General features: G+C 54.7%; 1 protein-coding gene and 2 pseudogenes across 2 annotated transcripts in view; 2 read left to right on the top strand and 1 right to left on the bottom strand.

Annotated features, from left to right (window-relative positions):
- bmp6 (bone morphogenetic protein 6) overlaps positions 1 to 25,668 on the bottom strand; it is a 528,049-nt gene that overhangs the window by 375,909 nt on the left and 126,472 nt on the right. The window lies entirely within an intron of this gene.
- LOC137370175 (octapeptide-repeat protein T2-like) lies at positions 6,895 to 8,376 on the top strand (annotated as a pseudogene).
- On the top strand, positions 12,333 to 14,536 carry LOC137370178 (octapeptide-repeat protein T2-like; annotated as a pseudogene).

The following is a 25,668-nucleotide window of genomic DNA, read 5'->3' as shown; positions in this document are numbered from 1 at the left end:
ACGAGAGCGAGAGAACGAGAGCGAGAGAACGAGAGCGAGAGAACGAGAGCGAGAGAACGAGAGCGAGAGAACGAGAGCGAGAGAACGAGAGCGAGAGAACGAGAGCGAGAGAACGAGAGCGAGAGAACGAGAGCGAGAACACGAGAGCGAGAACACGAGAGCGAGAACACGAGAGCGAGAACACGAGAGCGAGAACACGAGAGCGAGAACACGAGAGAGAGAGAGAGAACGAGAGAGAGAGAGAGAACGAGAGAGAGAACGAGAAAGAATACGAGAGAGAGAATGAGAACGAGAGAGAGAACGAGAACGAGAAAATGAGAGAGAAAACGAGAGAGAGCGAACGAGAGAGAGAGAACGAACGAGAGAGAGAGAGAACGAACGAGAGAGAGAGAGAACGAACGAGAGAGAGAGAGAACGAACGAGAGAGAGAGAGAACGAGAGAGAGAGAGAACGAGAGAGAGAGAGAACGAGAGAGAGAAAGAATACGAGAGAGAGCGAACGAGAGAGAGAGAACGAGAGAAAGAGGAAACGAGAGAGAACGAGAGGGAGAGAGAGAGAACGAGAGAGAGAGAACGAGAGAGAGAGAACGAGAAAACAAGGGAGAGAACGAGAAAACGAGAGGGAGAGAACGAGAAAACGAGGGAGAGAACGAGAAAACGGGAGTGAGCGAACGAGAAAACGAGGGAGAGAACGAGAAAACGGGAGTGAGCGAACGAGAAAACGGGAGTGAGCGAACGGGAAAACGAGGGAGAGAACGAGAAAACGAGGGAGAGAACGAGAAAACGGGAGTGAGCGAACGAGAAAACGGGAGTGAGCGAACGTGAAAACAGGAGTGAGCGAACGAGGGAGAGCGAACGAGGGAGAGCGAACGAGGGAGAGCGAACGAGGGAGAGCGAACGAGGGAGAGCGAACGAGGGAGAGCGAACGAGGGAGAGCGAACGAGGGAGAGCGAACGAGGGAGAGCGAACGGGAGAGCGAACGAGAGAGAGAGCGAGAGAGAAAGCGAGAGAGAAAGCGAGAGAGAACGAGAAAGCGAGAGAGAACGAGAAAGCGAGAGAGAACGAGAAAACGAGAGAGAACGAGAAAACGAGAGCGAATGAGGGAGAAAAAGAGAGAGCGAACGAGAGAGAGCGAACGAGAGAGAGCGAACGAGAGAGAGCGAACGAGAGAGAGCGAACGAGAGAGAGCGAACGAGAGAACGAGAGTGAGAACGAGAGTGAGAACGAGAGAGTACGAGAAAACGAGAAAGATAAAACGAGAGCGAGGGAACGAGAGCGAGGGAACGAGAGCGAGGGAACGAGAGCGAGAGAACGAGGGAACGAGAACGAGGGAACGAGAACGAGGGAACGAGAACGAGGGAACGAGAACGAGGGAACGAGAGAGAACGAGAGAGAGAGAGAACGAGAGAGAGAACGAGAGAGAGAACGAGAGAGAGAACGAGAGAGAGAACGAGAGTGAGAACGAGAGTGAGAACGAGAGATAACGAGAGATAACGAGAGATAACGAGAGATAACGAGAGTGAGAACGAGATAACGAGAGATAACGAGAGTGAGAACGAGAGATAACGAGAGATAACGAGAGATAACGAGAGATAACGAGAGATAACGAGAGAGAGAACGAGAGATAACGAGAGATAACGAGAGATAACGAGAGTGAGAACGAGAAAACGAGAGAGAAAGAGAAAACGCGAGATCGCGAACGCGAGATCGCGAACGCGAGAGAGAGAGAACGCGAGAGAGAGAGAACGCGAGAGAGAGAGAACGCGAGAGAGAGAGAACGCGAGAGAGAGAGAACGCGAGAGAGAGAGAACCAGAGATTGAGAGAGAACCAGAGATTAAGAGAGAACCAGAGATTAAGAGAGAGAACCAGAGATTGAGAGAAAACGAGAGATTAAGAGAGAGAACGAGAGATTAAGAGAGAGAACGAGAGATTGAGAGAGAGAACGAGAGAGAGAGAGAACGAGAGAGAACGAGAGAGAACGAGAGAGAACGAGAGAGAACGAGAGAGAACGAGAGAGGGAACGAGAGAGAGAGAACGAGAGAGGGAACGAGAGAGAGAGAGAGAGAACGAGAGAGAGAGAGAGAGAAAACGAGAGCGAGAGAACGAGAAAGAATACGAGAGAACGAGAGCGAGAGAACGAGAAAGAATACGAGAGGCAGAACAAGAGCGAGAGGGGGAACGAGAGGGGGAACGAGAGAGGGAACGAGAGGGGGAACGAGAGGGGGAACGAGAGGGGGAACGAGAGAGTGAGAACGAGAAAACGAGAGAGAACGAGAAAACGAGAGAGAAAGATAAAACGAGAGCGAACGAGAGAGAAAGAGAGAGAGAGAACGAGAGATTGAGAGAGAACGAGAGATTAAGAGAGAGAACGAGAGATTAAGAGAGAGAACGAGAGATTGAGAGAGAGAACGAGAGAGGGAGAACGATAGAGAGGGAACGAGAGAGGGAACGAGAGAGGGAACGAGAGAGGGAACGAGAGAGGGAACGAGAGAGGGAACGAGAGAGGGAACGAGAGAGGGAACGAGAGAGGGAACGAGAGAGGGAACCAGAGAGAGCGAACCAGAGAGCGAGAGCGAACGAGAGAGGGAACGAGAGAGGGAACGAGAGAGGGAACGAGAGAGGGAACGAGAGAGGGAACGAGAGAGGGAACGAGAGAGGGAACGAGAGAGGGAACGAGAGAGAAGAAAAAATACGAGAGAACAAGAGCGAGAACGAGAGCGAGAACGAGAGCGAGAGAGAACGAGAGCGAGAGAGAACGAGAGCGAGAGAGAACGAGAGCGAGAGAGAACGAGAGCGAGAGAGAACGAGAGCGAGAGAGAACGAGAGCGAGAGAGAACGAGAGAGAGAGAGAACGAGAGAGAGAGAGAACGAGAGAACGAGAGAGAGAGAACGAGAGAGAGAGAACGAGAGAGAGAGAACGAGAAAACGAGAGAGAGAGAACGAGAGAGAACGAGAAAACGAGAGAGAGAGAACGAGAGAGAACGAGAAAACGAGAGCGAACGAGGGAGAGCGAACGAGGGAGAGCGAACGAGGGAGAGCGAACGAGAGAGGGAACGAGAGAGGGAACGAGAGAGGGAACGAGAGAGGGAACGAGAGAGGGAACGAGAGAGGGAACGAGAGAGGGAACGAGAGGGGGAACGAGAGGGGGAACGAGAGGGGGAACGAGAGGGGGAACGAGAGGGGGAACGAGAGGGGGAACGAGAGAGTGAGAACGAGAAAACGAGAGAGAACGAGGAAAACGAGAGAGAAAGATAAAACGAGAGCGAACGAGAGAGAAAGAGAGAGAGAGAACGAGAGATTAAGAGAGAGAACGAGAGATTAAGAGAGAGAACGTGAGATTGAGAGAGAGAACGAGAGAGGGAGAACGATAGAGAGGGAACGAGAGAGGGAACGAGAGAGGGAACGAGAGAGGGAACGAGAGAGGGAACGAGAGAGGGAACGAGAGAGGGAACGAGAGAGGGAACGAGAGAGGGAACGAGAGAGGGAACGAGAGAGGGAACGAGAGAGGGAACGAGAGAGGGAACGAGAGAGGGAACGAGAGAAGGAACGAGAGAGGGAACGAGAGAGGGAACGAGAGAGGGAACGAGAGAGAGAGAGCGAACCAGAGAGCGAGAGCGAACGAGAGAGCGAACGAGAGAGGGAACGAGAGAGGGAACGAGAGAGGGAACGAGAGAGGGAACGAGAGAGGGAACGAGAGAGGGAACGAGAGAGGGAACGAGAGAGAATGAGAGAGAAGAAAGAATACGAGAGAGAGAACGAGAGCGAGAACGAGAGAGAACGAGAGCGAGAGAGAACGAGAGCGAGAGAGAACGAGAGAGAGAGAGAACGAGAGAGAGAGAGAACGAGAGAGAACGAGAGAGAACGAGAACGAGAGAGAACGAGAGAGAACGAGAGAGAGAGAACGAGAGAGAGAGAACGAGAAAACGAGAGAGAGAGAACGAGAGAGAACGAGAAAACGAGAGAGAGAGAACGAGAGAGAACGAGAAAACGAGAGAGAGAGAACGAGGGAGAACGAGAAAACGAGAGCGAACGAGGGAGAGCGAACGAGGGAGAGCGAACGAGGGAGAGCGAACGAGGGAGAGCGAACGAGGGAGAGCGAACGAGGGAGAGCGAACGAGGGAGAGCGAACGAGGGAGAGCGAACGAGGGAGAGCGAACGAGGGAGAGCGAACGAGGGAGGGAACGAGAGAGGGAACGAGGGAGGGAACGAGAGAGGGAACGAGAGAGGGAACGAGAGAGGGAACGAGAGAGGGAACGAGAGAGGGAACGAGAGAGGGAACGAGAGAGAGCGCGAACGAGAGAGAGAGCGAACGAGAGAGAGAGAGAACGAGAGAGAGAGAGAACGAGAGAGAGAGAGAACGAGAGAGAGAGAGAACGAGAGATTAAGAGAGAGAACGAGAGAGAGAGAGAGAACGAGAGAGAGAGAGAGAACGAGAGAGAGAGCGAGAGAGCGAGAGAGCGAGAGAGCGAGAGCGAGAGCGAGAGAGCGAGAGCGAGAGAGCGAGAGAACGAGAGCGAGAGAACGAGAGAACGAGAGAACGAGAGAACGAGAGAACGAGAGAACGAGAGCGAGAGAACGAGAGCGAGAGAACGAGAGCGAGAGAACGAGAGCGAGAGAACGAGAGCGAGAGAACGAGAGCGAGAGAACGAGAGCGAGAGAACGAGAGCGAGAGAACGAGAGCGAGAGAACGAGAGCGAGAGAACGAGAGCGAGAACACGAGAGCGAGAACACGAGAGAGAGAGAGAGAACGAGAGAGAGAGAGAGAACGAGAGAGAGAGAGAGAACGAGAGAGAGAAGGAGAAAGAATACGAGAGAGAGAATGAGAACGAGAGAACGAGAACGAGAAAATGAGAGAGAAAACGAGAGAGAGCGAACGAGAGAGAGAGAGCGAATGAGAACGAGAGAGAGAACGAGAGAACGAACGAGAGAGAGAGAGAACGAACGAGAGAGAGAGAGAACGAACGAGAGAGAGAGAGAACGAGAGAGAACGAGAGAGAGAACGAGAGAGAACGAGAACGAGAGAGAGAGAGAACGAGAGAGAGAGAAAGAATACGAGAGAGAGCGAACGAGAGAGAGAGCGAACGAGACAGAGAGAACGAGAGAAAGAGGAAACGAGATAGAACGAGAGGGAGAGAGAGAGAACGAGAGAGAGAGAAAGAGAGAGAGAGAGAACGAGAGAGAGAGAACGAGAAAACGAGAGTGAGCGAACGAGAAAACGAGAGAGCGCGAACGAGAGAGCGCGAACGAGAGAGAGCGAACGAGAGAGAGCGAACGAGAGAGAGCGAACGAGAGAGAGCGAACGAGAGAGAGCGAACGAGAGAGAGCGAACGAGAGAGAGCGAACGAGAGAGAGCGAACGAGAGAGAGCGAACGAGGGAGAGCGAACGAGGGAGAGCGAACGAGGGAGAGCGAACGAGGGAGAGCGAACGAGGGAGAGCGAACGAGGGAGAGCGAACGAGGGAGAGCGAACGAGAGAGAGAGCGAGAGAGAAAGCGAGAGAGAACGAGAAAACGAGAGCGAACGAGAAAACGAGAGCGAACGAGAAAACGAGAGCGAACGAGAGAGAGCGAACGAGAGAGAGCGAACGAGAGAGAGCGAACGAGAGAGAGCGAACGAGAGAGAGCGAACGAGAGGGAACGAGAGAGGGAACGAGAGAGGGAACGAGAGAGGGAACGAGAGAGGGACCGAGAGAGGGAACGAGAGAGGGAACGAGAGAGGGAACGAGAGAGGGAACGAGAGAGTACGAGAGAGTACGAGAGAGTACGAGAAAACGAGAGAGAAAGATAAAACGAGAGAAAGAGAGCGAGGGAACGAGAGCGAGGGAACGAGAGCGAGGGAACGAGAGCGAGGGAACGAGAGCGAGGGAACGAGAGCGAGGGAACGAGAGCGAGGGAACGAAAGCGAGGGAACGAAAGCGAGGGAACGAAAGCGAGGGAACGAAAGCGAGGGAACGAGAGCGAGGGAACGAGAGCGAGGGAACGAGAGCGAGGGAACGAAAGCGAGGGAACGAGAGAGAGAGAGAGAACGAGAGAGAGAACGAGAAAGAATACGAGAGAGAACGAGAGCGAGAGAGAGAACGAGAGAGAACGAGAGAGAGAGAACGAGAGAGAGAGAGAGAACGAGAGAGAGAGAGAGAACGAGAGAGAGAGAGAGAACGAGAGAGAGAGAGAGAACGAGAGAGAGAGAGAGAACGAGAGAGAGAGAGAGAACGAGAGAGAGAGAGAGAACGAGAGAGAGAAAACGAGAGAGAGAAAACGAGAGAGAGAAAACGAGAGAGAGAAAACGAGAGAGAGAAAACGAGCGAGAGAGAACAAGAAAGAGAGAGAACGGAGAGAGAGCGACCGAGGGAGAGCGACCGAGGGAGAGAACGAGAGAACGAGAGAGAGAACGAGAGAGAGAACGAGAGAGAGAAAACGAGAGAGAGAAAACGAGAGAGAGAAAACGAGAGAGAGAAAGCGAGAGAGAGCGAACGAGAGAGAGCGAACGAGAGAGAGAGAACGAGAGAGAGAACGAACGAGAGAGAGCGAACGAGAGAGAGAGAACGAGAGAGAGAGAACGAGAGAGAGAGAACGAGAGAGAGAGAACGAGAGAGAGCGAGAGAGAGAAAGCGAGAGAGAACGAGAAAACGAGAGAGAACGAGAAAACGAGAGCAAACGAGGGAGAGCGAACGAGAGAGAGCGAACGAGAGAGAGCGAACGAGAGAGAGCGAACGAGAGAGAGCGAACGAGAGAGAGCGAACGAGAGAGAGCGAACGAGAGAGAGCGAACGAGAGAGAGCGAACGAGAGAGAGCGAACGAGAGAGAGCGAACGAGAGAGAGCGAACGAGAGAGAGCGAACGAGAGAGAGCGAACGAGAGAGAGCGAACGAGAGAGAGCGAACGAGAGAGAGCGAACGAGAGAGAGCGAACGAGAGAGAGCGAACGAGAGAGAGCGAACGAGAGAGAGCGAACGAGAGAGAGCGAACGAGAGAGAGCGAACGAGAGAGAGCGAACGAGAGAGAGCGAACGAGAGAGAGCGAACGAGAGAGCGAACGAGAGAGCGAACGAGAGAGCGAACGAGAGAGCGAACGAGAGAGAGAACGAGAGAGAGAACGAGAGAGAGAACGAGAGAGAGAACGAGAGAGAGAAAACGAGAGCGAACGAGAGAGCGAACGAGAGAGAGAACGAGAGAGAGAAAACGAGAGAGAACGAGAACGAGAGAGCGAACGAGAGAGCGAACGAGAGAGCGAACGAGAGCGCGAACGAGAGCGCGAACGAGAGAGAGAACGAGAGAGAGAACGAGAGAGAGAACGAGAGAGAGAACGAGAGAGAGAACGAGAGAGAGAAAACGAGAGAAAACGAGAGAGCGCGAACGAGAGAGAGCGAACGAGAGAGAGAACGAGAGAGAGAACGAGAGAGAGCGAACGAGAGAGAGAACGAGAGAGAGCGAACGAGAGAGAGAACGAGAGAGAGAGAGAGAACGAGAGAGAACGAGAGAGAACGAGAGAGAGAGAACGAGAGAGAGAGAGAACGAGAGAACGAGAGAGAACGAGAAAACGAGAGAGAGAGAGAACGAGAGAGAGAGAACGAGAGAGAACGAGAAAACGAGAGTGAACGAGGGAGAGGGAACGAGAGAGGGAACGAGAGAGGGAACGAGAGAGGGAACGAGAGAGGGAACGAGAGAGGGAACGAGAGAGGGAACGAGAGAGGGAACGAGAGAGGGAACGAGAGAGAGAGAGAACACGAGAGAGAGAGAACACGAGAGAGAGAGAACACGAGAGAGAGAGAACACGAGAGAGAGAGAACGAGAGAGAGAACGAGAGAGAGAACGAGAGAGAGAAAGATAAAACGAGAAAGATAAAACAAGATAAAACGAGAGAGATAAAACGAGAGAGAGAAAACGAGAGAGAGAAAACGAGAGAGAGAGAACGAGAGAGAGCGAACGAGCGAGAGCGAACGAGCGAGAGCGAACGAGCGAGAGAGAACGAGAGAGCGACCGAGGGAGAGCGACCGAGGGAGAGCGACCGAGGGAGAGCGACCGAGGGAGAGCGACCGAGGGAGAGCGACCGAGGGAGAGCGACCGAGGGAGAGCGACCGAGGGAGAGCGACCGAGGGAGAGAGCGACCGAGGGAGAGAGCGACCGAGGGAGAGCGACCGAGGGAGAGAGCGACCGAGGGAGAGCGACCGAGGGAGAGAACGAGAGAGAGCGAACGAGAGAGAGCGAACGAGAGAGAGCGAACGAGAGAGAGCGAACGAGAGAGAGCGAACGAGAGAGAGCGAACGAGAGAGAGCGAACGAGAGAGAGAGAGCGAACGAGAGAGAGAGAGCGAACGAGAGAGAGAGAGAGAACGAGAGAGAGAGAGAGAACGAGAGAGAGAGAGAGAACGAGAGAGAGAGAGAGAACGAGAGAGAGAGAACGAGAGAACGAGAGAGAGAGAACGAGAGAGAGAGAACGAGAGAGAGAGAACGAGAGAACGAGAGAGAACGAGAAAACGAGAGAGAGAGAACGAGAGAGAGAGAACGAGAGAGAACGAGAAAACGAGAGAGAGAGAACGAGAGAGAACGAGAAAACGAGAGTGAACGAGGGAGAGCGAACGAGAGAGCGAACGAGAGAGCGAACGAGAGAGGGAACGAGAGAGGGAACGAGAGAGGGAACGAGAGAGGGAACGAGAGAGGGAACGAGAGAGGGAACGAGAGAGGGAACGAGAGAGAGAGAACACGAGAGAGAGAGAACACGAGAGAGAGAACGAGAGAGAGAGAACACGAGAGAGAGAACGAGAGAGAGAGAACGAGAGAGAGAGAACGAGAGAGAGAGAACGAGAGAGAGAGAACGAGAGAGAGAGAACGAGAGAGAGAAAGATAAAACGAGAAAGATAAAACAAGATAAAACGAGAAAGATAAAACGAGAGAGAGAAAACGAGAGAGAGAAAACGAGAGAGAGAAAACGAGAGAGAGAAAACGAGAGAGAGAAAACGAGAGAGAGAAAACGAGAGAGAGAAAACGAGAGAGAGAAAACGAGAGAGAGAGAACGAGAGAGAGAGAACAAGAGAGAGAGAGAACGGAGGAGAGCGACCGAGGGAGAGCGACCGAGGGAGAGCGACCGAGGGAGAGCGACCGAGGGAGAGAGAACGGAGGAGAGCGACCGAGGGAGAGCGACCGAGGGAGAGCGACCGAGGGAGAGCGACCGAGGGAGAGCGACCGAGGGAGAGCGACCGAGGGAGAGCGACCGAGGGAGAGCGACCGAGGGAGAGCGACCGAGGGAGAGCGACCGAGGGAGAGCGACCGAGGGAGAGCGAACGAGAGAGAGAACGAGAGAACGAGAGAGAACGAGAAAACGAGAGAGAACGAGAAAACGAGAGAGAACGAGAACGAGAGAGAACGAGAACGAGAGAGAACGAGAGCGAGAGAGAGCGAGAGAGAGCGAACGAGAGAGCGCGAACGAGAGAGCGCGAACGAGAGAGCGCGAACGAGAGAGAGCGAACGAGAGAGCGCGAACGAGAGAGCGCGAACGAGAGAGCGCGAACGAGAGAGCGCGAACGAGAGAGCGCGAACGAGAGAGCGCGAACGAGAGAGCGCGAACGAGAGAGCGCGAACGAGAGAGCGCGAACGAGAGAGCGCGAACGAGAGAGCGCGAACGAGAGAGCGCGAACGAGAGAGCGCGAACGAGAGAGCGCGAACGAGAGAGCGCGAACGAGAGAGCGCGAACGAGAGAGCGCGAACGAGAGAGCGCGAACGAGAGAGCGCGAACGAGAGAGCGCGAACGAGAGAGCGCGAACGAGAGAGCGCGAACGAGAGAGCGCGAACGAGAGAGCGCGAACGAGAGAGCGCGAACGAGAGAGCGCGAACGAGAGAGCGCGAACGAGAGAGAGCGAACGAGAGAGCGCGAACGAGAGAGCGCGAACGAGAGAGCGCGAACGAGAGAGCGCGAACGAGAGAGCGCGAACGAGAGAGCGCGAACGAGAGAGCGCGAACGAGAGAGCGCGAACGAGAGAGAGCGAACGAGAGAGAGCGAACGAGAGAGAGCGAACGAGAGAGAGCAAACGAGAGAGAGCAAACGAGAGAGAAAGCGAGAGAGAACGAGAAAACGAGAGAGAACGAGAAAACGAGAGAGAACGAGAAAACGAGAGCGAACGAGGGAGAGCGAACGAGAGAGAGCGAACGAGAGAGAGCGAACGAGAGAGAGCGAACGAGAGAGCGCGAACGAGAGAGCGCGAACGAGAGAGCGCGAACGAGAGAGCGCGAACGAGAGAGCGCGAACGAGAGAGCGCGAACGAGAGAGCGCGAACGAGAGAGCGCGAACGAGAGAGCGCGAACGAGAGAGCGCGAACGAGAGAGCGCGAACGAGAGAGCGCGAACGAGAGAGCGCGAACGAGAGAGCGCGAACGAGAGAGCGCGAACGAGAGCGCGAACGAGAGAGCGAACGAGAGAGCGAACGAGAGAGCGAACGAGAGAGCGAACGAGAGAGCGAACGAGAGAGCGAACGAGAGAGCGAACGAACGAGAGAACGAACGAGAGAACGAACGAGAGAACGAACGAGAGAACGAACGAGAGAACGAACGAGAGAACGAACGAGAGAACGAACGAGAGAACGAACGAGAGAACGAACGAGAGAACGAACGAGAGAACGAACGAGAGAACGAACGAGAGAACGAACGAGAGGGGGATCGAGAGAACGAACGAGAGAACGAACGAGAGAACGAACGAGAGAACGAACGAGAGGGGGATCGAGAGGGGGATCGAGAGGGGGATCGAGAACGAGAGTGAGAACGAGAGTGAGAACGAGAGTGAGAACGAGAGTGAGAACGAGAAAACGAGAGAGAAAGATAAAACGAGAGAAAACGAGAGAGAACGAGAGAACGAGAGATTAAGAGAGAGAACGTGAGATTAAGAGAGAGAACGAGAGAGAGAGAACGAGAGAACGAGAGATTAAGAGAGAGAACGTGAGATTAAGAGAGAGAACGAGAGAGAGAGAACGAGAAAATGAGAGAGAAAACGAGGGAGAGCGAACGAGAGAGAGAGAGCGAACGAGAACGAGAGAGCGAACGAGAACGAGAGAGCGAACGAGAACGAGAGAGCGAACGAGAACGAGAGCGAACGAGAACGAGAGAGCGAACGAGAACGAGAGAGCGAACGAGAACGAGAGAGCGAACGAGAACGAGAGAGAGCGAACGAGAGAGAGCGAACGAGAGAGAGCGAACGAGAGAGAGCGAACGAGAGAGAGCGAACGAGAGAGAGCGAACGAGAGAGAGCGAACGAGAGAGAGCGAACGAGAGAGAGCGAACGAGAGAGAGCGAACGAGAGAGCGCGAACGAGAGAGCGCGAACGAGAGAGCGCGAACGAGAGAGCGCGAACGAGAGAGCGCGAACGAGAGAGAGAGAACGAGAGAGCGCGAACGAGAGAGCGCGAACGAGAGAGCGCGAACGAGAGAGCGCGAACGAGAGAGCGCGAACGAGAGAGCGCGAACGAGAGAGCGCGAACGAGAGAGCGCGAACGAGAGAGCGCGAACGAGAGAGCGCGAACGAGAGAGAGAGAACGAGAGAGAGAGAACGAGAGAGAGAGAACGAGAGAGAGAGAACGAGAGAGAACGAGAGAGAACGAGAGAGAACGAGAGAGAGAACGAGAGAGAGAACGAGAGAGAGAACACGAGAGAGAACGAGAGAGAGAACGAGAGAGAGAACGAGAGAGAGAACGAGAGAGAATACGAGAGAGAATACGAGAGAGAACGAGAGTCAGAGAGAACGAGAGAACGAGAAAACGAGGGAGAGCGAACGAGAGAGCGAACGAGGGAGAGCGAACGAGGGAGAGCGAACGAGAGAGCGAACGAGGGAGAGCGAACGAGAGAGCGAACGAGAGAGAGGGAACGAGAGGGGGAACGAGAGGGGGAACGAGAGGGGGAACGAGAGGGGGAACGAGAGGGGGAACGAGAGGGGGAACGAGAGGGGGAACGAGAGGGGGAACGAGAGGGGGAACGAGAGGGGGAACGAGAGGGGGAACGAGAGAGCGAGAGGTAACGAGAGGGGGAACGAGAGAGCGAGAGGGAACGAGAGGGGGAACGAGAGAGCGAGAGGGAACGAGAGGGGGAACGAGAGAGCGAGAGGGAACGAGAGGGGGAACGAGAGAGCGAGAGGGAACGAGAGAGGGAACGAGAGAGGGAACGAGAGAGGGAACGAGAGAGGGAACGAGAGAGGGAACGAGAGAGGGAACGAGAGAGGGAACGAGAGAGGGAACGAGAGAGAGAGCGAACGAGACAGAGAGCGAACAAGAGAGAGAGAGAACGAGAGAGCGAGAGAGAGAACGAGAGTGAGAGAACGAGAGAACGAGAGATTAAGAGAGAGAACGTGAGATTAAGAGAGAGAACGAGAGAGAGAGAACGAGAAAATGAGAGAGAAAACGAGGGAGAGCGAACGAGAGAGAGAGAGCGAACGAGAGAGAGCGAACGAGAACGAGAGAGCGAACGAGAACGAGAGAGCGAACGAGAACGAGAGAGCGAACGAGAGAGAGCGAGCGAACGAGAGAGGGAACGAGAGAGGGAACGAGAGAGGGAACGAGAGAGGGAACGAGAGAGGGAACGAGAGAGGGAACGAGAGAGAGAGAGAGAACGAGAGAGAGAGAGAACGAGAGAGAGAGAGAACGAGAGAGAGAGAACGTGAGAACGAGAGAGCGAGAAAACGAGAGAGAACGAGAAAACGAGGGAGAGCGAACGAGGGAGAGCGAACGAGAGAAAGCGAACGAGAGAGAGCGAACGAGAGAGAGGGAACGAGAGAGAGGGAACGAGAGAGAGGGAACGAGAGAGAGGGAACGAGAGAGGGAACGAGAGAGGGAACGAGAGAGGGAACGAGAGAGGGAACGAGAGAGGGAACGAGAGAGGGAACGAGAGAGAGAGAGAGAGAGAGAGAGCGAACGAGACAGAGAGAGAACACGAGAGAGAGAGAACGAGAGAGAGAGAACGAGAGAGAGAGAACGAGAGAGCGAACGAGAGAGAGCGAACGAGAGAGAGCGAACGAGAGAGAGCGAACGAGAGAGAGCGAACGAGAGAGAGCGAACGAGAGAGAGCGAACGAGAGAGAGCGAACGAGAGAGAGCGAACGAGAGAGAGCGAACGAGAGAGAGCGAACGAGAGAGAGCGAACGAGAGAGAGCGAACGAGAGAGAGCGAACGAGAGAGAGCGAACGAGAACGAGAGAGAATACGAGAGAGAACGAGAGAGAGAACGAGAGAGAGAACGAGAGAGAGAACGAGAAAGAATACGAGAGAGAACGAGAGAACGAGAGAGAGAACGAGAGAGAGAAAACGAGAGAGAGAGAACGAGAGAGAGAGAACGAGAGAGAGAGAACGAGAGAGAGAGAACGAGAGAGAGAGAGAGCGAGCGAGAGAACGAGAGCGAGAGAACGAGAGCGAGAGAACGAGAGCGAGAGAACGAGAGCGAGAGAACGAGAGCAAGAAAGAATACGACGGGCAGAACAAGAGAGAGAGAGAACGAGAGAGAGAACGAGAGAGAGAGAACGAGAGAGAGAGAGAACGAGAGAGAGAGAGAACGAGAGAGAGAGAGAACGAGAGAGAGAGAGAACGAGAGAGAGAGAGAACGAGAGAGAGAGAACGAGAGAGAGAGAACGAGAGAGAGAACGAGAGAGAGAACGAGAGAGAGAACGAGAGAGAGAGAGAACGAGAGAGAGAACGAGAGAGAGAACGAGAGAGAGAGAGAACGAGAGAGAGAGAACGAGAGAGAGAGAACGAGAACGAGAAAGAATACGAGAGAGAAAACGAGAACGAGAAAATGAGGGAGAGCGAACGAGAGAGAGCGAACGAGAGAGAGCGAACGAGAGAGAGCGAACGAGAGAGAGCGAACGAGAGAGAGCGAACGAGAGAGAGCGAACGAGAGAGAGCGAACGAGAGAGAGCGAACGAGAGAGAGCGAACGAGAGAGAGCGAACGAGAGAGAGCGAACGAGAGAGAGCGAACGAGAGAGAGCGAACGAGAGGGGGAACGAGAGGGGGAACGAGAGGGGGAACGAGAGGGGGAACGAGAGGGGGAACGAGAGGGGGAACGAGAGGGGGAACGAGAGGGGGAACGAGAGGGGGAACGAGAGGGGGAACGAGAGGGGGAAGGAGAGGGGGAAGGAGAGGGGGAAGGAGAGGGGGAACGAGAGGGGGAAGGAGAGGGGGAACGAGAGGGGGAACGAGAGGGGGAACGAGAGGGGGAACGAGAGAGGGAACGAGAGAGGGAACGAGAGAGGGAACGAGAGAGGGAACGAGAGAGCGAACGAGAGAGCGAACGAGACAGAGAGAGAACGAGAGAGAGAGAGAGAACGAGAGAGAGAGAGAGAACGAGAGAGAGAGAGAGAGAGAGAGAGAACTAGAGAGAGAACGAGAGAGAGAGAGAACGAGAGAGAGAGAGAACGAGAGATTAAGAGAGAGAACGAGAGAGAGAGAGAACGAGAGAGAGAGAACGAGAGAGAGAGAGAGAACGAGAGAACGAGAGAGAGAGAGAGAACGAGAGAGAGAGAGAGAACGAGAGAGAACTAGAGAGAGAACGAGAGAGAGAGAGAACGAGAGAGAGAGAGAACGAGAGATTAAGAGAGAGAACGAGAGAGAGAGAGAACGAGAGAGAGAGAACGAGAGAGAGAGAGAGAGAACGAGAGAACGAGAGAGAGAGAGAGAACGAGAGAGAGAACGAGAGAGAGAACGAGAGCGAGAACGAGAGAACGAGAGCGAGAGAACGAGAGCGAGAACACGAGAGCGAGAACACGAGAGCGAGAACACGAGAGCGAGAACACGAGAGCGAGAACACGAGAGCGAGAACACGAGAGCGAGAACACGAGAGCGAGAACACGAGAGCGAGAACGAGAAAGAATACGAGAGGCAGAACAAGAGAGAGAGAGAACGGAGAGAGAGAACGAGAGAGAGAACGAGAGAGAGAGAACGAGAACGAGAGAACGAGAGAGAGAGAACGAGAACGAGAACGAGAGAACGAGAACGAGAGAACGAGAACGAGAAAATGAGAGAAAACGAGAACGAGAGAACGAGAACGAGAAAATGAGAGAAAACGAGAGAGGGGGAACGAGAGGGGGAACGAGAGGGGGAACGAGAGGGGGAACGAGAGGGGGAACGAGAGGGGGAACGAGAGGGGGAACGAGAGGGGGAACGAGAGGGGGAAGGAGAGGGGGAAGGAGAGGGGGAACGAGAGGGGGAACGAGAGGGGGAACGAGAGGGGGAACGAGAGGGGGAACGAGAGGGGGAACGAGAGGGGGAACGAGAGAGGGAACGAGAGGGGGAACGAGAGGGGGAACGAGAGGGGGAACGAGAGAGCGAACGAGAGAGCGAGAGAGAGAGAGAGAACGAGAGAGAGAGAGAGAGAACGAGAGAGAGAACGAGAGAGAGAACGAGAGAGAGAGAGAGAGAACTAGAGAGAGAACGAGAGAGAGAGAGAACTAGAGAGAGAACGAGAGAGAGAACGAGAGAGAGAGAGAACGAGAGAGAGAGAGAACGAGAGAGAGAACGAGAGAGAGAGAGAACGAGAGATTAAGAGAGAGAACGAGAGAGAGAGAGAGAACGAGAGAGAGAGAGAGAACGAGAGAGAGAGAGAGAGAACGAGAGCGAGAGAACGAGAACGAGAGCGAGAGAACGAGAACGAGAGCGAGAGAACGAGAGCGAGAGAACGAGAGCGAGAGAACGAGAGCGAGAGAACGAGAGCGAGAGAACGAGAGCGAGAGAACGAGAGCGAGAGAACGAGAGCGAGAGAACGAGAGCGAGAACACGAGAGCGAGAACACGAGAGCGAGAACACGAGAGCGAGAACACGAGAGCGAGAACACGAGAGCGAGAGAGAGAACGAGAGAGAGAGAGAGAACGAGAGAGAGAACGAGAAAGAATACGAGAGAGAGAATGAGAACGAGAGAGAGAACGAGAACGAGAAAATGAGAGAGAAAACGAGAGAGAGCGAACGAGAGAGAGAGAGCGAACGAGAACGAGAGAGAGAGAGAGAGAGTGAACGAGAGAACGAGAGAGAGAACGAGAGAACGAACGAGAGAGAGAGAACGAACGAGAGAGAGAGAACGAACGAGAGAGAGAGAGAGAACGAACGAGAGAGAGAGAGAGAACGAACGAGAGAGAGAGAGAACGAGAGAGAGAGAGAACGAGAGAGAGAGAGAACGAGAGAGAGAGAGAACGAGAAAGAGAGAGAACGAGAGAGAGAGAGAACGAGAGAGAGAAAGAATACGAGAGCGAACGAGAGAGAGAGCGAACGAGAGAGAGAGAACGAGAGAAAGAGGAAACGAGAGAGAACGAGAGGGAGAGAGAGAGAACGAGAGAGAGAGAGAACGAGAGAGAGAGAGAACGAGAGAGAGAGAACGAAAGAGAGAGAACGAGAAAACGAGGGAGAGAACGAGAAAACAGGAGCGAGCGAACGAGAAAACGGGAGCAAGCGAACGAGAAAACGAGAGCGAGCGAGCGAGAAAACGAGAGCGAGAAAACGAGAGCGAACGAGGGAGAGCGAACGAGGGAGAGCGAACGAGGGAGAGCGAACGAGGGAGAGCGAACGAGGGAGAGCGAACGAGGGAGAGCGAACGAGGGAGAGCGAACGAGGGAGAGCGAACGAGGGAGAGCGAACGAGGGAGAGCGAACGAGGGAGAGCGAACGAGGGAGCGCGAACGAGGGAGAGCGAACGAGGGAGCGCGAACGAGGGAGCGCGAACGAGGGAGCGCGAACGAGGGAGCGCGAACGAGGGAGCGCGAACGAGGGAGCGCGAACGAGGGAGCGCGAACGAGGGAGCGCGAACGAGAGAGCGCGAACGAGAGAGCGCGAACGAGAGAGCGCGAACGAGAGAGCGCGAACGAGAGAGCGCGAACGAGAGAGAGCGAACGAGAGAGAGCGAACGAGAGAGAGCGAGAAAACGAGAGAGAACGAGAAAACGAGAGAGAACGAGAAAACGAGAGCGAACGAGGGAGAGCGAACGAGAGAGAGCGAACGAGAGAGCGCGAACGAGAGAGCGCGAACGAGAGAGCGCGAACGAGAGAGCGCGAACGAGAGAGCGCGAACGAGAGAGCGCGAACGAGAGAGCGCGAACGAGAGAGCGCGAACGAGAGAGCGCGAACGAGAGAGCGCGAACGAGAGAGCGCGAACGAGAGAGCGCGAACGAGAGAGCGCGAACGAGAGAGCGCGAACGAGAGAGCGCGAACGAGAGAGCGCGAACGAGAGAGCGCGAACGAGAGAGCGCGAACGAGAGAGCGCGAACGAGAGAGCGCGAACGAGAGAGCGCGAACGAGAGAGCGCGAACGAGAGAGCGCGAACGAGAGAGCGCGAACGAGAGAGCGCGAACGAGAGAGCGCGAACGAGAGAGCGCGAACGAGAGAGCGCGAACGAGAGAGCGCGAACGAGAGAGCGCGAACGAGAGAGCGCGAACGAGAGAGCGAACGAGAGAGCGAACGAGAGAGCGAACGAGAGAGCGAACGAGAGAGCGAACGAGAGAGCGAACGAACGAGAGAACGAACGAGAGAACGAACGAGAGAACGAACGAGAGAACGAACGAGAGAACGAACGAGAGAACGAACGAGAGAACGAACGAGAGAACGAACGAGAGAACGAACGAGAGAACGAACGAGAGAACGAACGAGAGGGGGATCGAGAGGGGGATCGAGAGGGGGATCGAGAGGGGGATCGAGAGGGGGATCGAGAGGGGGATCGAGAGGGGGATCGAGAGGGGGATCGAGAGGGGGATCGAGAGGGGGATCGAGAACGAGAGTGAGAACGAGAGTGAGAACGAGAGTGAGAACGAGAGTGAGAACGAGAGTGAGAACGAGAGTGAGAACGAGAAAACGAGAGAGAAAGATAAAACGAGAGAAAACGAGAGAGAACGAGAGAACGAGAGATTAAGAGAGAGAACGTGAGATTAAGAGAGAGAACGAGAGAGAGAGAACGAGAGAACGAGAGATTAAGAGAGAGAACGTGAGATTAAGAGAGAGAACGAGAGAGAGAGAACGAGAAAATGAGAGAGAAAACGAGGGAGAGCGAACGAGAGAGAGAGAGCGAACGAGAACGAGAGAGCGAACGAGAACGAGAGAGCGAACGAGAACGAGAGAGCGAACGAGAACGAGAGAGAGCGAACGAGAACGAGAGAGAGCGAACGAGAACGAGAGAGAGCGAACGAGAGAGAGCGAACGAGAGAGAGCGAACGAGAGAGAGCGAACGAGAGAGCGCGAACGAGAGAGCGCGAACGAGAGAGCGCGAACGAGAGAGCGCGAACGAGAGAGCGCGAACGAGAGAGCGCGAACGAGAGAGCGCGAACGAGAGAGAGAGAACGAGAGAGAGAGAACGAGAGAGAGAGAACGAGAGAGAGAGAACGAGAGAGCGCGAACGAGAGAGCGCGAACGAGAGAGCGCGAACGAGAGAGCGCGAACGAGAGAGCGCGAACGAGAGAGCGCGAACGAGAGAGCGCGAACGAGAGAGCGCGAACGAGAGAGCGCGAACGAGAGAGAGAGAACGAGAGAGAACGAGAGAGAACGAGAGAGAACACGAGAGAGAACGAGAGAGAGAACGAGAGAGAATACGAGAGAGAATACGAGAGAGAATACGAGAGAGAACGAGAGTCAGAGAGAACGAGAGAACGAGAAAACGAGGGAGAGCGAACGAGAGAGCAAACGAGGGAGAGCGAATGAGAGAGCGAACGAGAGAGAGCGAACGAGAGAGAGCGAACGAGAGGGGGAACGAGAGGGGGAACGAGAGGGGGAACGAGAGGGGGAACGAGAGGGGGAACGAGAGGGGGAACGAGAGGGGGAACGAGAGGGGGAACGAGAGGGGGAACGAGAGGGGGAACGAGAGGGGGAACGAGAGGGGGAACGAGAGGGGGAACGAGAGGGGGAACGAGAGGGGGAACGAGAGGGGGAACGAGAGAGCGAGAGGTAACGAGAGGGGGAACGAGAGAGCGAGAGGGAACGAGAGGGGGAACGAGAGAGCGAGAGGGAACGAGAGGGGGAACGAGAGAGCGAGAGGGAACGAGAGAGGGAACGAGAGAGGGAACGAGAGAAGGAACGAGAGAGGGAACGAGAGAGGGAACGAGAGAGGGAACGAGAGAGGGAACGAGAGAGGGAACGAGAGAGAGAGAGAGAGAGCGAACGAGACAGAGAGCGAACAAGAGAGAGAGAGAACGAGAGAGCGAGAGAGAGAACGAGAGTGAGAGAACGAGAGAACGAGAGATTAAGAGAGAGAACGTGAGATTAAGAGAGAGAACGAGAGAGAGAGAACGAGAAAATGAGAGAGAAAACGAGGGAGAGCGAACGAGAGAGAGAGAGCGAACGAGAGAGAGCGAACGAGAACGAGAGAGCGAACGAGAGAGAGAGAGCGAACGAGAGAGAGAGAGCGAACGAGAGAGAGAGAGCGAACGAGAGAGAGAGAGCGAACGAGAGAGAGCGAGAGAGGGAACGAGAGAGGGAACGAGAGAGGGAACGAGAGAGGGAACGAGAGAGGGAACGAGAGAGGGAACGAGAGAGGGAACGAGAGAGGGAACGAGAGAGGGAACGAGAGAGGGAACGAGAGAGAGAGAGAGAACGAGAGAGAGAGAACGTGAGAACGAGACAGAGAGAACGAGAGAGCGAGAAAACGAGAGAGAACGAGAAAACGAGGGAGAGCGAACGAGAGAGAACGAGGAAAACGAGGGAGAGCGAACGAGAGAGAGCGAACGAGAGAGAGCGAACGAGAGAGAGCGAACGAGAGAGAGCGAACGAGAGAGAGCGAACGAGAGAGAGCGAACGAGAGAGAGCGAACGAGAGAGAGCGAACGAGAGAGAGCGAACGAGAGAGAGCGAACGAGAGAGGGAACGAGAGAGAGGGAACGAGAGAGAGGGAACGAGAGAGAGGGAACGAGAGAGGGAACGAGAGAGGGAACGAGAGAGGGAACGAGAGAGGGAACGAGAGAGGGAACGAGAGAGAGAGAGAGAGAGAGAGCGAACGAGACAGAGAGCGAACACGAGAGAGAGAGAACGAGAGAGCGAAAAAGAGAGAGCGAAAAAGAGAGAGCGAACGAGAGAGAGCGAACGAGAGAGAGCGAACGAGAGAGAGCGAACGAGAGAGAGCGAACGAGAGAGAGCGAACGAGAGAGAGCGAACGAGAGAGAGCGAGAGAGAACGAGAGAGAATACGAGAGAGAACGAGAGAGAGAACGAGAGAGAGAACGAGAGAGAGAACGAGAGAGAGAACGAGAAAGAATACGAGAAAGAATACGAGAAAGAATACGAGAGAGAACGAGAGAACGAGAGAGAGAGAACGAGAGAGAGAACGAGAGAGAGAAAACGAGAGAGAGAGAACGAGAGAGAGAGAACGAGAGAGAGAGAACGAGAGAGAGAGAACGAGAGAGAGAGAGAGCGAGCGAGAGAACGAGAGCGAGAGAACGAGAGCGAGAGAACGAGAGCGAGAGAACGAGAGCGAGAGAACGAGAGCGAGAGAACGAGAGCGAGAGAGCGAGAGCGAGAGAGCGAGAGCGAGAAAGAATACGACGGGCAGAACAAGAGAGAGAGAGAACGAGAGAGAGAACGAGAGAGAGAGAACGAGAGAGAGAGAACGAGAGAGAGAGAACGAGAGAGAGAACGAGAACGAGAGAGAGAGAACGAGAGAGAGAGAACGAGAGAGAGAGAGAACGAGAGAGAGAGAGAACGAGAGATTAAGAGAGAGAACGAGAGAGAGAGAGAACGAGAGAGAGAGAACGAGAGAGAGAGAGAGAACGAGAGAACGAGAGAGAGAGAGAGAACGAGAGAGAGAGAGAGAGAGAGAGAGAACTAGAGAGAACGAGAGAGAGAGAGAACGAGAGAGAGAGAGAACGAGAGATTAAGAGAGAGAACGAGAGAGAGAGAGAACGAGAGAGAGAGAGAACGAGAGAGAGAGAGAACGAGAGAGAGAGAGAGAACGAGAGAACGAGAGAGAGAGAGAGAACGAGAGAGAGAACGAGAGAGAACGAGAGCGAGAGCGAGAGAGCGAGAGCGAGAGAACGAGAGCGAGAGAACGAGAGCGAGAGAACGAGAGCGAGAGAACGAGAGCGAGAGAACGAGAGCGAGAACACGAGAGCGAGAACACGAGAGCGAGAACACGAGAGCGAGAACACGAGAGCGAGAACACGAGAGCGAGAACACGAGAGCGAGAACACGAGAGCGAGAACACGAGAGCGAGAACGAGAAAGAATACGAGAGGCAGAACAAGAGAGAGAGAGAACGGAGAGAGAGAACGAGAGAGAGAGAACGAGAGAGAGAGAACGAGAGAGAGAGAACGAGAGAGAGAGAACGAGAGAGAGAGAACGAGAGAGAGAGAACGAGAACGAGAGAACGAGAACGAGAGAACGAGAACGAGAACGAGAGAACGAGAACGAGAAAATGAGAGAAAACGAGAGAGGGGGAACGAGAGGGGGAACGAGAGGGGGAACGAGAGGGGGAACGAGAGGGGGAACGAGAGGGGGAACGAGAGGGGGAACGAGAGGGGGAACGAGAGGGGGAACGAGAGGGGGAACGAGAGGGGGAACGAGAGGGGGAACGAGAGGGGGAACGAGAGGGGGAACGAGAGGGGGAACGAGAGAGGGAACGAGAGAGCGAACGAGAGAGCGAACGAGAGAGCGAACGAGAGAGCGAACGAGAGAGCGAACGAGAGAGCGAACGAGAGAGCGAGAGAGAGAGAGAGAACGAGAGAGCGAGAGAGAGAGAGAGAACGAGAGAGAGAGAGAGAACGAGAGAGAGAGAGAGAACGAGAGAGAGAGAGAGAACGAGAGAGAGAACGAGAGAGAGAACGAGAGAGAGAACGAGAGAGAGAACGAGAGAGAGAACGAGAGAGAGAGAGAACTAGAGAGAGAACGAGAGAGAGAGAGAACTAGAGAGAGAACGAGAGAGAGAGAGAACGAGAGAGAGAGAGAACGAGAGAGAGAGAGAACGAGAGAGAGAGAGAACTAGAGAGAGAACGAGAGAGAGAGAGAACGAGAGATTAAGAGAGAGAACGAGAGATTAAGAGAGAGAACGAGAGAGAGAGAGAGAACGAGAGAGAGAGAGAGAACGAGAGAGAGAGCGAGAGAACGAGAGAGAGAGAACGAGAACGAGAGCGAGAGAACGAGAACGAGAGCGAGAGAACGAGAGCGAGAGAACGAGAGCGAGAGAACGAGAGCGAGAGAACGAGAGCGAGAGAACGAGAGCGAGAGAACGAGAGCGAGAGAACGAGAGCGAGAACACGAGAGCGAGAACACGAGAGCGAGAACACGAGAGCGAGAACACGAGAGCGAGAACACGAGAGCGAGAACACGAGAGCGAGAACACGAGAGCGAGAACACGAGAGCGAGAGAGAGAACGAGAGAGAGAGAGAGAACGAGAGAGAGAACGAGAAAGAATACGAGAGAGAGAATGAGAACGAGAGAGAGAACGAGAACGAGAAAATGAGAGAGAAAACGAGAGAGAGCGAACGAGAGAGAGAGAGCGAACGAGAACGAGAGAGAGAGAGTGAACGAGAGAACGAGAGAACGAACGAGAGAACGAACGAGAGAGAGAGAGAACGAACGAGAGAGAGAGAGAACGAACGAGAGAGAGAGAGAACGAGAGAGAGAGAGAGAGAACGAGAGAGAGAGAGAACGAGAGAGAGAGAGAACGAGAGAGAGAGAGAACGAGAGAGAGAAAGAATACGAGAGCGAACGAGAGAGAGAGCGAACGAGAGAGAGAGAACGAGAGAAAGAGGAAACGAGAGAGAAGGAGAGGGAGAGAGAGAGAACGAGAGAGAGAGAGAACGAGAGAGAGAGAGAACGAAAGAGAGAGAACGAGAAAACGAGGGAGAGAACGAGAAAACGGGAGCGAGCGAACGAGAAAACGGGAGCGAGCGAACGAGAAAACGAGAGCGAGCGAACGAGAAAACGAGAGCGAGAAAACGAGAGCGAGAAAACGAGAGCGAGAAAACGAGAGCGAACGAGAAAACGAGAGCGAACGAGAAAACGAGAGCGAACGAGAAAACGAGAGCGAACGAGGGAGAGCGAACGAGGGAGAGCGAACGAGGGAGAGCGAACGAGGGAGAGCGAACGAGGGAGAGCGAACGAGGGAGAGCGAACGAGGGAGAGCGAACGAGGGAGAGCGAACGAGGGAGAGCGAACGAGGGAGAGCGAACGAGGGAGAGCGAACGAGGGAGAGCGAACGAGGGAGAGCGAACGAGGGAGAGCGAACGAGGGAGAGAACGAGAGAGAGCGAACGAGGGAGAGCGAACGAGGGAGAGAACGAGAGAGAGAGCGAGAGAGAAAGCGAGAGAGAACGAGAAAACGAGAGAGAACGAGAAAACGAGAGCGAACGAGAAAACGAGAGCGAACGAGAAAACGAGAGCGAACGAGGGAGAAAAAGAGAGAGCGAACGAGAGAGAGCGAACGAGAGAGAGCGAACGAGAGAGAGCGAACGAGAGAGAGCGAACGAGAGAGAGCGAACGAGAGAGAGCGAACGAGAGAGAGCGAACGAGAGAGAGCGAACGAGAGAGAGCGAACGAGAGAGAACGAACGAGAGAACGAACGTGAGAACGAACGTGAGAACGAACGTGAGAACGAGAGAGTACGAGAAAACGAGAAAGATAAAACGAGAGCGAGGGAACGAGAGCGAGGGAACGAGAGCGAGGGAACGAGAGCGAGGGAACGAGAGCGAGGGAACGAGAGCGAGGGAACGAGAGCGAGGGAACGAGAGCGAGGGAACGAGAGCGAGGGAACGAGAGCGAGGGAACGAGAGCGAGGGAACGAGAGCGAGGGAACGAGAACGAGGGAACGAGAGAGAACGAGAGAGAGAGAGAGAGCGAGAGAGAGAGCGAGAGAGAGAACGAGAGAGAGAACGAGAGAGAGAACGAGAGAGAGAACGAGAGAGAGAACGAGAGTGAGAACGAGAGTGAGAACGAGAGTGAGAACGAGAGTGAGAACGAGAGAGATAACGAGAGTGAGAACGAGAGTGAGAACGAGAGTGAGAACGAGAGTGAGAACGAGAGTGAGAACGAGAGATAACGAGAGATAACGAGAGATAACGAGAGATAACGAGAGATAACGAGAGATAACGAGAGTGAGAACGAGAAAACGAGAGAGAAAGAGAAAACGCGAGATCGCGAACGCGAGATCGCGAACGCGAGAGAGAGAGAACGCGAGAGAGAGAGAACGAGAGAGAGAGAACCAGAGATTGAGAGAGAACCAGAGATTAAGAGAGAACCAGAGATTAAGAGAGAACCAGAGATTAAGAGAGAACCAGAGATTAAGAGAGAGAACGAGAGAGAGAGAACGAGAGATTAAGAGAGAGAACGAGAGAGAGAGAGAACGAGAGAGAACGAGAGAGAACGAGAGAGAACGAGAGAGAACGAGAGAGAACGAGAGAGGGAACGAGAGAGGGAACGAGAGAGAGAGAACGAGAGAGGGAACGAGAGAGAGAGAGAGAGAACGAGAGAGAGAGAGAGAGAAAACGAGAGCGAGAGAACGAGAAAGAATACGAGAGAACGAGAGCGAGAGAACGAGAGCGAGAGAACGAGAAAGAATACGAGAGGCAGAACAAGAGCGAGAGGGGGAACGAGAGGGGGAACGAGAGGGGGAACGAGAGGGGGAACGAGAGGGGGAACGAGAGGGGGAACGAGAGGGGGAACGAGAGGGGGAACGAGAGGGGGAACGAGAGGGGGAACGAGAGGGGGAACGAGAGAGTGAGAACGAGAAAACGAGAGAGAACTAGAAAACGAGAGAGAAAGATAAAACGAGAGCGAACGAGAGAGAAAGAGAGAGAGAGAACGAGAGATTAAGAGAGAGAACGAGAGATTGAGAGAGAGAACGAGAGAGGGAGAACGATAGAGAGGGAACGAGAGAGGGAACGAGAGAGGGAACGAGAGAGGGAACGAGAGAGGGAACGAGAGAGGGAACGAGAGAGGGAACGAGAGAGGGAACGAGAGAGGGAACGAGAGAGGGAACGAGAGAGAACGAGAGAGAACGAGAGAGAACGAGAGAGAACGAGAACGAGAGCGAGAGAGAACGAGAGCGAGGGAGAACGAGAAAACGAGAGCGAACGAGGGAGAGCGAACGAGGGAGAGCGAACGAGGGAGAGCGAACGAGGGAGAGCGAACGAGGGAGAGCGAACGAGGGAGAGCGAACGAGGGAGAGCGAACGAGGGAGAGCGAACGAGGGAGAGCGAACGAGGGAGAGCGAACGAGGGAGAGCGAACGAGGGAGAGCGAACGAGGGAGAGCGAACGAGGGAGAGCGAACGAGGGAGAGCGAACGAGGGAGAGCGAACGAGGGAGAGCGAACGAGGGAGAGCGAACGAGGGAGAGCGAACGAGGGAGAGCGAACGAGGGAGAGCGAACGAGGGAGAGCGAACGAGGGAGAGCGAACGAGGGAGAGCGAACGAGGGAGAGCGAACGAGGGAGAGCGAACGAGGGAGAGCGAACGAGGGAGAGCGAACGAGGGAGAGCGAACGAGGGAGAGCGAACGAGGGAGAGCGAACGAGGGAGAGCGAACGAGGGAGGGAACGAGAGAGGGAACGAGAGAGGGAACGAGAGAGGGAACGAGAGAGGGAACGAGAGAGGGAACGAGAGAGGGAACGAGAGAGGGAACGAGAGAGGGAACGAGAGAGGGAACGAGAGCGAGAACGAGAGCGAGAACGAGAGCGAGAACGAGAGAGAACGAGAGCGAGAGAGAACGAGAGCGAGAGAGAACGAGAGCGAGAGAGAACGAGAGCGAGAGAGAACGAGAGCGAGAGAGAA

This window comes from Heterodontus francisci, chromosome 5 (genome assembly GCF_036365525.1).
Source record: "Heterodontus francisci isolate sHetFra1 chromosome 5, sHetFra1.hap1, whole genome shotgun sequence".
Classification (NCBI taxonomy): Eukaryota; Metazoa; Chordata; class Chondrichthyes; order Heterodontiformes; family Heterodontidae; genus Heterodontus; species Heterodontus francisci.
This window is presented reverse-complemented; position numbering and strand designations above follow the sequence as displayed.